General features: G+C 39.1%; 1 long non-coding RNA gene across 1 annotated transcript; it reads right to left on the bottom strand.

Moving 5' to 3' along the window:
* Positions 1-217: 217 nt before the first annotated feature.
* On the bottom strand, positions 218-1771 carry LOC120944848. Its single transcript, XR_005750505.1, has 2 exons — positions 1358-1771; positions 218-1221 (listed from the first exon to the last, which is right to left on the bottom strand). It is a non-coding gene; the product is annotated as an uncharacterized LOC120944848 (long non-coding RNA).
* Between the last annotated feature and the right edge of the window lie 10699 nt (positions 1772-12470).

Below are 12470 nucleotides of genomic sequence, written 5' to 3'. Positions count from 1 at the left end.
ACCGCTGCACAAATATGGTGTGACAAAAAGTATTGTAATGATTGCCATTTTATTCTCTAGGGTGTTATAAAAAAAAACATATAATGTTTGGGAGTTTTAAGTAATTTTCTAGCAAAAAAAACAGTTTTAGTCTTGTAAACACCAAATCTGAAAAACACCCAAGGTACTGAAGTGGTTAAATGAAGTATGCATGAGAGAACTCAAAGATAAGACAGTGTAATATGGATGCGTTTATTTGTCTAAAACACATAGCAGAGCATGCGATTTCGAATGTATACATAATAGTAAACATACATGACAGTGCATATAAAAAGCATGATGCAAAAACCATAAACATTGTATAACAACTTATTCCTCGCATTATTTAAAAATATAGAATCATTAAACCAAAGGTAGGTCCTAAAACTGAAACATGTAGCATCTGTGTAAGCCCGGGACGCCTTTCATGGCATTATAGCCAATCTTCAGGGGCGGATGCGTAGTGGAGTAAGATCTGCAGAAGGACACGAGTATAATATGTAACTTTTAGAATAACACCTAAATAATGGGAAACAATAAGAGAGATGGAAAAAGGGGCCATCTCCAAAAAACGTACTAATTTCCAGCATGTGAGGATGTGCGACTAGAAATGCACGGGTCGCTAGGGTTGTCTGCAACCGGGAACTGAGGTAGGGTCAGTGGGAAAACCAAGAGCATAAACATGTATCACAGATGAATGTATGTTCAACTGGCAGGTGACTGGGGCTCTCATCTAAATTAGATAATTAATAACATTAGTGAAACCTAAATGGCTAAGTAGTAATTGGGTTATAGTAAAATCCCTTAACCCAAGTAGTAGCTGGGGATAATAAAGAGGCATTTGTTACCCTGTATGGAGATGAGACCCAGTAAATAGGTATATGTAAATTTTAGGAGAGGAGAAGAAAAAGGGGATAATTTGCGGTGCGTATTTTTGAAAAGGTGATAGTGATGAGAAAGCACACTTTCTTTGTTCTAAAATGACAAAAAGTACTTTATTCATTATTACATAGATTTATACAAAAATACAAATAATTCTTAAAAAGAGGGGGACAATCAGTTGTTGAATTGATTCTGTGGGTAACAAGGAACATCATTCAGTTGAAATAGAGATGCACTTGAAAAGAAATCGCATAAACCCTACATGTTTCGCGGTCTTCCGCTTCCTCAGGGGAAAGAGCGATATCCAATCAGAATAAACAACTAGAAAAATACATACAGATATATTAACCATTGAAATATGATACATAGTCATAAATATGACATTGAGTAGTACAGATCTTGGATAGCATAGTATGATAGGATGGTTCCAATGGTTCAAAAACATACAGAAGCTTACCCACAAGATGTCCACAGCTAGTGAATGCCACAGGGTCTCGCCTATATTGGGCTGGTCATGTGCATATCCCTGCAGGTAGCAGGAAAAGTTTATCAGTCACAAAAGGACAGTCAATGAAGGGTTAATATGTGAGTGAAGGGTTGATGCATGTGAAAATAAGCATGAACTAAACGAAACAATATATGCCATACAATGAAAAGGTTTGAACGTTATAAGGATTTTTTAATAATATGGCCATGGTATTAATTATTGCACACATGGCCTTGTGTATATGTAAAGCAGGATTAGCCTGCAGCTGATGTCCTAAGTGAATACTTCTGATATTAACCACCCAACCCGACCAGCGTCACGCTGGTATGACAACAGGAAAGAGTGTCCGGATCACAGCAGCAGCTGCCGCTCATTTGAAACCAGACGAAGCTTCCCATTGGTCAACCAAGATGGCATGACTCGTCCAAGATGCCGACGCTCCCAGGCGTCGAACATATGGGGCGGGTGCGTGGCACCGATGCTATGAGGAAAGACCGCCCACCCTCCACACTCTAAATGAGTGACCAACAGGGGGGACGGGAAGGCACATGAGAGCATCGCAGCTCCCGGAAGTGCAGGCAAAAGCAACCCCGTAGTCCTTAAATGCACAACCAAAACATGCCGAAATTCAACTTCGAGGGAGTTATTACTGTACAAAGGTGTCCCTTTACCTAATGTGAACTCTGCAGTTATTAATGTATTTTACATTGTAGACAGCAAACTGGGTAAGTGTGATACCAACAATTGGCTTTGTAATGGCCAATGATGTTGTATAGTACTAGTAAGTTTATATGAAGATACATAGGAGGCAAGAATGTGATTCAGCTTACCAGCAAGCACACTAAATTAAAATATTAGTTTGGGACTCAGTTTGTCCTTTGAAGTAAAATCCAGTCAGGCCTCGTACACACAACCGAGAAACTTGACGCGCAAAACACATTGTTTTGCTCGTCGAGTTCCTTGTGAAACCATCCAGAAACTCGACAAGCCAATTTTCTCCATTCCCGTCAAGGAAATAGAGAACATGTTTTATTTTTGGCTCGTCGAGTTTCTTGACAGTTTCCTTGACGAAAATGTACACACGACCGGTTTCCTCGGCAAAAAATATCTCCCAGCAAGTTTCTTCCTGGTTTTTGCCGAGAAACTCGGTCGTGTGTACGAGGCCTCAGAATGAGGGTGCAAACTGGCACTTATATTTTGTTGCTGTATGGTGTTTAAAATATAATTATACTAAAATCCCAAATGAAAACTAAGCATTTGAATGGATATATATTGTACCTGCAAAAAGCTTTATTTTATTTTTTTCATTCAGGCATCCATTAGCTGATAATCTGTAATGTGGGTAGCCCTGTTCTTTCTTTCTTTGTAATGCTGGAGAAATATTCATAAATACACCCACTGTCAGCTACTTAAATTTCATTACATACAGAAAGCATAATGTATCAACGTCATTAGTGAAAGGCTTCTTACAACCACCAAATGGATTTAGATATGCTTTAAATGTTCAAACAACATAGACTTTGTAAAGGATGAACACACACAAAAAGAACAGTGTGGAATCTGCTTTGGATTTCTAACTGAATAGATTTAACCTATTGCCTGGTATTACACTTTATTCATGCCAAATTTTGACTTTTTTTCCTTTTTGACGTTGTACATACCTCCTTTTTAGTGTGCTCACTCATTGTCACTTTTTGTTTTTTTGAACTTTGCATATACTGTATTTATTTTTTATTTTTTTTAGTCTGTGTGTTCATTGTCAACATGTACTAAATAAACATGCAAATGAGGTAAAACAAATGTCAATGTAAGAAAAAAGAGAGAGAAAAATAATTCCACTAAATTATTCTACAAAAGACGCGAGTAGAGCAGAGCCAATCAGCGGCTCTCCTGACAGGGGGGTCTGTGCTGATTGTTTATCAGTGCAGCCCCCCCCCCGCGGATGCCAACACTGGACAACCAGGAAAGCCACCAGGATCACCAGGGAAGGGGGCAACATGTGGATGGCCAGGTATGTACCCCATGGCCATCCACATGTGAAAAAATAAGCACAAGATGACAATAATAAAAATAAGCACAATAAGATGCCAAAAATGGGCACTGATTGGCAACATTATGGCCAATATAAAACAAGTGATGCCCAGCAATGCCACCCATTATTATCATCAGTGCCACCCATCAGTGTCCTTCAGTGCCACCTCTCAGTGCCCATCCATGCCCATCAGTGCTCACCTATCAGTTCCCACCAGTGCCCATCTGTGCCACCTATCAGTGCCACCCATAAGTACCCATCAGTACCACCCATAAGTACCCATCAGTAACACCCATAAGTACCCATCAGTGCTGCCTATGAGTGCCCATCAGTGCCGCCTATGAGTGCCCATCAGTGCCACCTATGAGTGCCACCTATCAGTGCCCATCAGTTCCACCTCATCAGTGCCACCTCATTGGTGCCACCTCATCAGTGCCAATCGGTCCAGCCTTATAAATGCCCATCAGTGCCCGTCATTGAAGAAGAAAACATACTTATTTACAAAAAAATTAACAGAAACAAAGAAAAACTTAATTTTTTTCACTCTTGTGTCTGGCAAATAACACCTTATTAGATGTTATTGAAGAGACACTTTTACACACCAATCTCTATTGATATTAATAAAGACACTCTCCACATGTGGGGATAGAAATTGAGACAGAGCCTCCAATAGTGTAAAAACACCTTAAGATAATCAGTTTATTAAAAGTAATGCACTTACATCATAAAAGATTAAAAGTGGCCTTGTTAAAATTCCAAACATGCCAGGTGACTCAGTGTTGCGATCTCATAGCTGCATTCGTACACATGGAGTCACCGTCTAAGCATAGCCGTGTAGCCACCCACCGGCAGGTTTCTTCAATTTGGACTTTGTCACAGGGGGTGGCGACACGGCATGGCAACACAGTTTAAGTATCTCCCTCCTCATCACTTTAACTCATAGTAAGAAAATTTGGTGGACTTTAATGTCAATAGACATGGACCACTGCAATATTGTCCATCTGTCCAATTAACCTGCCTTCTGCCAGTTAAAATTGTAATTATAAACTATAAATGATAAAATATTCACAATCGGCTAGATGGTTACCAGTGGCATGCACATTACTTTGTCTCACCATACTCCACCAATATAACACACTACTCATGTGGGAATTAAAATGGACTGACCTAAACGTCCAACTGTTCCATTAACTAAGAGAATTTTAAATAACCAATAAATGATGTAGGAGAAGACAAATAGTTTCTCCAATTCTAAAATCCGCAGCACGCAATAAAATAAAATTAATTAATGGTAAATACCGAATCTCAGATTCATTGCTACTACCAATTTAAGGTTTGGAGGAGGGATACTATTGCTTTTACAAACTTGATTATAATTTTAATTTATAGTCTATATAAAATGTCCCTAAATCATATATATATATATATATATATATATATATATATATATATATATATATATATATATATATATATACACATATATATATATATATATACATATATATATATATATATATATATATATATATATATACTATATATATATATATATACACATATATATATATATACAAATATATATATATATATATATATATATATATATATATATATATATATATATATATATATATATATATATATATATATATATATATAAAATCTTTATCTCATCTCCAAAAATAAAGAACACAAACTAAAATAAGGTATATCCTCAATTAACCACTTGCTTACTGGGCACATAAACCCCCTTCGTTCCCAGGCGAAATTTCAGCTTCCGGCACTGCGTCGCTTTAACTGACATTTGCGCGGTCGTGCGACGTGGCTCCCAAACAAAATTGACGTCCTTTTTTCCCCACAAATAGAGCTTTATTTTGGTGGTATTTGATCACCTCTGCGTTTTTTATTTTTTGCGCTATAAACAAAAAAAGAGCGACAATTTAAAAAATATATATATATTTTTTACTTGTTGCTATAATAAATATACTTTTTTTTTTTTATATTTTTTTTTCTCAGTTAAGGCCGATACGTATTTTTCTACGTATTTTTGTAAAAAAAAAAACGCAAAAAGCAACAGGTTTGTGCAAAAGTTATAGCGCCTACAAAATAGGGGACAGAATTATGATTTTTTTATTATTATTTTTTTACTAGTAATGGCGGCGATCTGCGATTTTTATTGGGACTGCGATATTGCGACGGACATATCGGACACTTTTGACACAAATTTGGGACCATTCACATTTATACAGCGATCAGTGCTATAAAAATGCACTAATTACTGTTTAAATGTGACTGGCAGGGAAGGGGTTAACACTAGGGGGTGAGGAAGGGGTTAAATGTGTATCCTGGGTGTGTTCTAACTGTGTGGGGGGAGGGGGCTGACTGGGGGAGGTGACCGATGCTGTGTCCCTATGTACAAGGGACACAGATCAGTCTCCTCTCCTCTGACAGCACGTTGAGCTCTGTGTTTACACACAAAGCTCCACGTCCCTGCTGTGTTACCGACGATCGCGTGTACCCGGCGGACATCGCGGCCGCCAGGTACACGCATCGGCTCTTCAGTGATGTGTCGGGACAGTGTTTACCCGCACGAGTAATGCTTTTAAAAAGACGTCCAAAGACGTCCACCCGGCACTTGAGAGCCGCGCTGTTGACGTCTTTTGTCAATAGCGCGGATCTGAAGGGGTTAATAATCACTAATGAAGCAGTTAATGTCCAGTTCGATGCTTAACCCCTCAGGGCTCATCGTCTGTAATAAATTAATCCACTTTGTTTCCATTCTGGAGAGGTCTCTAGCTTTATTGGAGCTTCTCCAAGCAGGGAGGACCCTATCCACACCCCAAAATTGGAGAGAAGAGGGGACTTTTGCATGATAACGCCTGTAGTGTTCTGAGACACTAAGATAATTATATCCTTTGAAAATAAGAGTAGGTGAACACATAACCAATATATTAAGAGTTCTTTTTGTACGTCCAATATACATCAGTCTGCATGGGCAGACTAATGCGTATACGATATGAGAAGTGTCACATGATAATTTGTGGAGACACATATTACACTTAGTAAAAAGTGTATCTAAAATGCATTTACATCTTTTTGTTTGTAAATTTAAATATGATTTTAAATGCAATAAATTCCAGCATGTAATACTCCATGACACACTAATGATGTAAGATAATATACATATACTGCAGGAGTACTTGATTTATTTGATTTTATTATTTATTTTTATTTTTAGATTTACTTGTATAGGTTATATATAGATTCCTAGCCATTTTGGATATGCCCATTAAACTATTTGCAGCTTGCTTCTTTATATACATAATAAAGAAGAGGAGAAAGGTGTCGAATGGAGGTTTTGGTTTTTGAGATGTGGAGCATCTTGTCCAGTTTAGAATCCAGGTGATAGATAACAGCATAATCCATTATCAAGCAGTTGTCTGAAAAAACAGTATTATTAACCACTTCGTTACCGGGCCTATTTTGGCACTTCTCTCCTTCATGTAAAAATCACAATTTTTTTGCTAGAAAATTAATCAGAACCCCCAAACATTATATATATTTTTTTAGCAGACACCCTAGGGAATAAAATGGCCGTCATTGCAACTTTTTTTCTCGCACGGTATTTGCGCAATAATTTTTCAAACGCCTTTTTTTAGGGAAAAAACTGTTTCATGAATTAAAAAATAACAAAACAGTAAAGTTAGCCCAATTTTTTTTGTATAATGTGAAAGACGATGTTACGCCGAGTAAATAGATACCTAACATGTCACGCTTTAAAATTGCGCACACTCATGGAATGGCGCCAAACTTCGGTACCTAAAAATCTCCATAGGCGACGCTTTAAATTTTTCTACAGGTTACTATTTTTGAGTTACAGAGGAGGTCTAGAATTGTTGCACACGCTCTAACGCACGTGATGATACCTCACATGTGGGGTTTGAACGGTGTTTACATATGTGGGCGGGACTTGCATGCGCGTTCGCTTCTGCACGCGAGCGACCGGGACAGGGGCGTTTTAAAATTTTTTTTTTATTATTTTATTATTTTTTTTTACTTTTATTTTTACACTTTTTTTGACATTTTTTTTTTTGATCACTTGTATTCCTATTACAAGGAATGTACACATCCCTTGTAATAGGAATCACTGTGACAGGTCCTCTTTATGGAGAGATGTGGGGTCAATAAGACCCCACATCTCTCCTACAGGCTTACAAGCATGAAATCGGTGAAAAAAAATCACCGATTACATGCCGACAGCCGCGATTGCGGCTTTGTTTACTTCCGGGTACCGGGCGTGACGTCATAACGTCGCGCCCGGTCCTCCGAAGGTCATAGAGATGACTGTGACCGTCTGATCACCAGTCATCTCTATGGTACACCAACGAGCGCCGGCCGATTCGCTCTCCGGGCCCCCGATGGCACGGGAGAGTCCGGAGAAGCACCGGATGGCGGCGGGAGGGGGGATACGTCCCCTCCCGCTGCCTAGAAGAACGATCGAGCGTCGGAACCGCCGCTTTGATAATTCTTCTGGTGCATAGAATCGCCGGCTGAAGACGGTGATATCTGAATGATGCCTGTAGCTGCAGGCATCATTCAGATATCACCGCACAAAGTCCAGGACGTCATTTGACGTCCTACGGGTCTCAAGTGGTTAATCAGAATCAAAACAGAGGAATACGTTTGGGCAGGTCATGTTCAACCATAGCTTAGAGAAGCTGACAGAAGAATCGTGGTTGGAATCAGGATTTATAAAAAAATGTAAGTACTTTTTCATAGAACTAAGAATTAACACTTGCTATCTGCTGATGTCAAGCATGCCCCAGCTGTATTGTCACAGGCTAGAACAAAGAATAGGCACACACCTAGAAAAAGCAAGACTAGTCAAAAAAACATAAGAAACCAGCAAAGAAGGTAGATAAAGAGACAGGGAACCAGTGAATAACCATAGTATGTGTGTAGGAGCTTTTTAGATCTCTCCCCATTTTATAGCCCTCTTTTGTTTTTAATTTCTCCTAACATGTGAAGAAGGTGTTGGCTGTACCTGCTGAATAACTCTTTGGAATTGTTCTTCTAATCAATCTAATGTACAAGCTTGCCCAAAGAGACTCAATTTATCAAAAGAGGACATATACTCCAATTGTAGTACATGTAGGGTGACCCCATTTCCAAACTACCATTCAGGGACACCCTCCCTTCCCAAAAATCAGCTTGTGCTGTAACCAATCACAGCACAGTGATTGGACACAAGAGGCAGGATTTATGATTTCTCCAATCACAAGCAGGGGGCAGGATTGTGCTCCTCCAGGCATTCCTGGCCAGGACAAGTACTATCAGTGAGTAAAGCTGTGACGTGGCAGCCTTTTTTTGGGGCATCAGATTGGCCTGGGGGGGGGGTGTTTGTGTCAGTTTCATTCTGGGACACTGTATTGTCCTGGAATGAATGTGAATGGGACAGACCTGCAAAATGCGGGACTTTCCCGGGCAATCTGGGACACGTGGTCACCCTAAGTACATGTGATATCTGTTGTAGAGGATCGTTATAGGCTCAAATTGACTGATCTACCCCCTCAGCAGAGTACATGTAACCAGGGGAACTTACATTAGCATTTTCATCCAGAAAGAAGTTTCTCTCAGAAAGCTAAAAATGTAATCCCCTTTACTCTCTATTTACTCTTGTTTATCCATGGAAGACTGTTTCTATTGTATTAAGTTAATGTTCAGGATCAGAATTTACAAAATAAATTTCAGAACAACAGATGTCCTGAACTGTCTTTGGCAAAAAGGCAAGCAGAGGGGACCATTATTGCCTGCTGGCCTCCCTTCAGTCAAATATTTTGCCTGTTGGTTCCCTGCAGTCAATATTTTTCTCTTTACTGCCTTACCATGCCTTGTCTATGACCATAGTTGTTCAATGAGCTCAACCTTCATCCCTGTCCCTTTGTTTACAGCTCACCTGTCAGCTGATAATCTGAAATTCATGTGAGTTTTCGCCAGACTGTGTTCATGGATCAGCATGTTTTTTTTTTTTTGTAGTTCTGCGAGAGTCCTTTATCATGACTGCTGACCATTTGCATCACTAGATGGCTGATGATAAATTTACCTCATAGGAAGTGTGGTGTGTTTGTTAACTGTTAAAATTTTTTGAGAATGTGTAGAGGTATTTTGTTAACTGTTAACATTTTTTTGTGAATGTGTAGAGGTATTACCTACTCCATACTAATTTACTTATTTTTAAAAGATGTTTCTGGATTCTGATACACCCCCGCCAGCTAGCCTGATAATTGTGGTAAAGAGTCTCTTGTCCTCATCAACATAGTAACAAGGTGCTTTGTCTGGGTACCCTTGCCCCGTTAAGGGCATGGGGCCAGGTATGGTTCAGTGGAGGGGTGCCGTTTTCCTCATTCCTGGCCCGCTGCCTGCTCAGATAAGGATCTGGTATGGACTTTAGATATTTAGATTTCTTTTTTTTCCAGAACACTATCCAGCATAAGGGAAAACGTTGGTGCTAAATGACAAAACAACAAAAAAAATCTTGCAACCCCCCCCCCCCATCCAAATCAATTTCAGACTCTTATCTTAGATGAAGGTCCGGTATGGATTTTAAAGGGGCCCCACAAAAGAAAAAAAAGATGACGTGGAGCCCCCTAAAATCTTTACCAGACCCCTAGTAAGAAGCCTGCTGGCCAGGAAATAGAGGTGTGGGTGTGAAGTGCCCTTCCTGAGCCATATCAACCCACATGCCTACAAAATGGGGAGGGTATCTTGCCAGAGGAGACACCCCACAGCAAAGTATCTTGTCAGCATGTTGATAAGAACCCTTTACTCATTCACATAACCACAATCAGGGTTGTGAGGGCCTGCAGACAGAGGGTATTTTAAATTCTGGAAACCCCATTTAAATTATGGGAATTCTAGATATCCACCCTCCTACATGAATTAGTAAAAGGGTCTACTCTTCACCAACTCCCACTTCATTTATAAACAAAAAAGTAAAAAAAAATTGTCCTTTAAGAAAAAAAATTATTTATCTTGTCATTCAGTGATGAAGATTCTCGCCAACCACAATTACAGACAACCACGGACCCACAGATGGAAAAAAAAAGCCTGCTGAATGACAGCTTCCAAGCTGAAAGGTGAATGTAAAGAAAGGGGCTGCGTTTAAAAAAAACACTCACTTGCAAATGCGAACATGAATGTAGGTCCTGCACGCATATGTAAATGATGATCACATCACACATGTGAGCAATCACTACAAACATCAGAATGAGAGCAATAATTCTAGCCCAAGACCTCCTGTTTAACTCTAAACTGGTAACCTGTAAAATGTTTTAAATAGTCACCTACGGATAATTTAATATACAGTAGTTTGTCGCCATTCCATTGATATGTTTGGAGGTTACAAGTAATTTTTATTTGCATTTTTTAAAAGTGTTTTCTTTTTACCTTTTTTTTTGTATTGGCAAATACCCCTTAACCTCCCTGGTGGTATGATTATTTCAGATTTTAGGTGCTGAAAGCGGTACAATTATTTTGCATGAAAATTTGGCATTTTATATTGTAGGCCTGTAATTCTTAGGAATAACTAACTTAAATCTGTCCAAACAAGAGTCTAGTAGACATCTCGGTTATGATAAAGTTTGAAAAACAAAATCATAAATTATAATATAATAAATAACTATAAATAATTATAAAAAATAATAATGTAATTATAATAAAAATTATTGTATGTAATTAAATCAAAAACACTGAAATTTGTTCAGTTGCAGAATTGTCGCTGTTATTACTTTCAGTTTTTGATGACAAAATTACCCACAAATCGCTATCGCTCAATTCTGCAAGTGATTCTAATTTATTAACGCTGTTTTCTAGCTGGTCTAAAACAACTTTTGACATAAAGTGGTAAGATAGCGCAGGGGGCTAATGCAGTCTGTGATTGCCTGTGTCCCAAGGGTTGCAGGTTCGATCCCGGAGGGGTCCACTCAGCCTTTCATCCTTCCGAGGTCGGTAAAATGAGTACCCTTGAGTTGGGTAATAATGACAACCATTATCAGCACTTAGACACAGCGGCATCGCTGTAAGTGTAAGTATTATTATTATAAATGGACACTTTTTGGTTGCGATGGACAATCTCCAGTTTCCAGGCAGAAAGAACAGTTTTTATTATATAAAATACATGTAGGACACTGGGCAGACCACTGGGGACAAAGGGGGGTGTGTATTTTTTTCATACAGTACTATAATCTATAAGATTACAGTATACTGTATGTATTGTGTGTATTTATTTTTTTTACTTTGACGTCGATCTCCGCCACGCGCATCGTAAAGTCGCAGGGAACGGAGCTCGGCGGCACACAGGCACTGTTTGAATCGAGCGAGGACACAGCTCGATCACACAGTGGGGAGGCATCACAGGATCCAGGGACAAGGTAAGTAACTCCCTGCCTGTGGACACTGTGAGGCGATCCCGAGTCTGGCTTGGGGTTACCGCTTTTGGTTCTGAAATTCCACCCTGAGCCAGACTCGGGAATACCGCCAGGGGGGTTAAGACAGTGCTCAGCTCCCCATGTTGACAATATCTTACCTATTGGTCTTGATAATGAGCATAATGTATTTTAAATATTCATTTCCGATTGATTTCAGTGCAGTTTGGATTAAATGTTCTGAACTTAAGCACATTTTGTTAAACCTCCTGCAATCAAACCCAGGTATCTTTGGCTCATCCCTATTAGGCAGCCATTTTTGTAGAGCATTGTAGAGCATTGTGAATTAGATTTTTCCTTTTAGTACAGCTCTTCTGAGGACTGGTGATTTGACAACTGGTGGGATAATATACATGTATAGTAAATGGAACAACAGAAGAGATGCAGGAAGTTAGGATCCACAGAATGGATGAAGCAGAAGCAAGAAAATCCTTGCACTGCAAGTCTTCAGACACAGCTCAACTTCCAGCAAGCAATAAAATGAGCAGCACAGTATTGACATCACTATATCTCAGAACAGATCTTATGAGATTTTTAGAGGTAGCAGTGTCTTGGATAATCACAC

Source organism: Rana temporaria, chromosome 7, assembly GCF_905171775.1.
Source record: "Rana temporaria chromosome 7, aRanTem1.1, whole genome shotgun sequence".
Taxonomy (NCBI): domain Eukaryota; kingdom Metazoa; phylum Chordata; class Amphibia; order Anura; family Ranidae; genus Rana; species Rana temporaria.
The sequence above is the reverse complement of the archived record's forward strand: the minus strand, read 5'-3'. Positions and strand labels throughout refer to the sequence as shown.